Genomic DNA, 2545 nt, shown 5'->3' on the forward strand with positions numbered 1-2545 from the left:
GGTTGTCATTGTTGTTTAGCTGGTCCAGGCCGGGTTTGAATCTGCCAACTTTGGTATATGTGGCTAGCGCTGCAACCACTGTGCTACGGGAGCCAAGCCATATAATGTGTCATTTGAAACACTTAGAAAAGTAAGTCAAACTGTGTTTCTTTCTACAGTGATACACATTTGGCATAAAGCTGATCTTTGCAGGTAATATTCTACAAATTGATTTTAAAGGGCTAGGGTTTTTTTTGTTTGTTTGTTTTTCTGAGTGACATGGCACAGATAAAAAAAAAAAAGCACTAACATTAGCTTTCTTGGTATTCCTTCTGCTAGAGACGTTGATAGCAAAACCCAAGCCCATGGTGGTAATAATTCCCAATAATGGAATGCGTAATCGAAGTAAAAGAAATGTAAAAGGAATGAGAGAGATACTGAAATATCAGCACGAGCTTAAGAGTTTATTTCACACTTCTCTCCATTTAATTTATGAAGAGAAAAATTACCGTGATAGATATAAGTTGGCAGTTGTGATCATTAACAAGGAGCTATTGCCCATGGGTATGTAATAAAATGTAGTACATATTGATTCCTTTTAACGTTAACTATTTTGAGGTTGTGATTGAAAATTACTGTTGAATTGCAGATAACACTAGCTGTGCTCTACAAACGATAAATATTGTAAACTGGTTATAAAAGCAGTTAAGGTATTATTATGTTTGTGTCATTAGATTTACTTTACTGACATAAACAGTTCAAAACAACACACATTTAGATATAATTTAAGTACTATCTATTCAACTTCCTTTAACAAATAGCAGCATACCCAGGGCTCCATGCAAATGAAAGGATGCAGGGTTCTTTCAACTTGACTGAACAACTGTCTCTCTTCTATTAAACTACTTTTCATAGCATTTATTTCAGCAGCACACTTTCAAAATTAACTTCTTTGTGTGTTAAAGGAACTGCTCCTCCAATGAGAAGAAAAGAAAAAAAAAATCAAGCAAAAAGAAGGAACGAAAGGAAGATATCGGCCTTTATATTCTGTGAAACAGATTAAATGAATTCAGAGCCAAGCATCAGAATACTTCCAACCTTGGGGCAGACGATGTCTTTTTAGTAATTGCACGAGGTCTATATTAACGTGGTCCAAACAGTTTTGTTTCCGGGACAGCATCAGTTTCTTTTCTTTCTATCTTTTTTTTTTTTTTTTATTAAGTCAAATACAAATAGATCATGAATACACTCATGCATATGTGGGGTATAATGCGCTGATTTTTATTTTATACAATCTGATGTATTTAGATCAAACCAATCAACATAGCTTTCGCCTCATTTACTTGATTATTGTGCCAAGACATCTATGTTCTACACATGACAGATTTGACTTGTACCCTTGTCACATGCTCCATAGGTGTGGTCCTGCCTTTTACCCTCCCTCTGTCAAACCTCCTCCCTCCCCTCCCTTCCCACTCCATTTCTCTCCTTCATCCTGGGCGATAGTTGTGTTCTATCTTTCATAAGAAAGTGTGAGTAACTATAAGTAGGCTTCATAGGAGGACTGAGTACATTGGATACTTTTGCCTCCATTTTTGAGACACTTACTCAGGAGAATATGTTCCAGATCCCTCCATGTAAACATAAAAGAGGGAAAGGCTCCATCTTTTTTTAAGACTGTATAGTATTCCATGGTATAATTCTTCTACTAGGAGTATATCCAAAAGACCAAAAATCACTTTGCAAAAAAGATATTTTCCCTAGATTATTCATTGCAGCTCAATTCGTAATAGCCAAGTCATGGAAGAAGCTCAAGTGCCCATCGACCCATGAATGGATTAATAAATTGTGGTTTATGTATACAGCGTCAGTTTTAACAGATGGACTGAGATGGGGAGAGGGATACTCTCAGAAGAGGCATTTTAAGGGCAAAATTCCAGGGGGGACATCCAGCTCTGCCCCCACACCCTGTGAGGCTCTGACACTGTATCAGGAGTCATCTCTCTCTGTTGCAATGGAATCTACACTAGGAAGATTTCAGGGGGGAAGCACCGTTTCAGAGCTGTTCTTTAGGAATGTTTACAAACACATTAAGTTCTCATGCTCATGAAGTGAATGAAAAAAAGGTTTCCGCAGCATGTGTTAAAGGCCAGTGCACATCCTCAAGTCACCTTTAACCCTTCAAACAGGGAGACATGCTTTCGTTCATTTCACCCTCAGATGGCACTTGAAATATGGGCTCATTCTTCTGTTTTCTTCAGTGTAAATTTTATAAGGGACTGATTTGTGACCCACATCTGTTCATCCTTGAACAACCTGTCACAAGGGTACCTCTCAAAGTCAATTCTCATGGGAGGGATGCAGTGAGTCACTCACACCCACACCAACCTCAGAAACTGTCTACACCTGAAGGTGGGTTACAGCCTGCTTGGCGTAGGTGGTGGGAAATAAACGTATTTTGCTCCATAAAACCCCTTACTTCTGTTAGAGCTTAGCTTTTCAAAAGAAGGAATTGGGAAATTTGGACTATTACAAATGAACACAAATGGTAATGTATGGATATAAT

This window comes from Nycticebus coucang, chromosome 1 (assembly GCF_027406575.1).
Source record: "Nycticebus coucang isolate mNycCou1 chromosome 1, mNycCou1.pri, whole genome shotgun sequence".
NCBI classification, from domain to species: domain Eukaryota; kingdom Metazoa; phylum Chordata; class Mammalia; order Primates; family Lorisidae; genus Nycticebus; species Nycticebus coucang.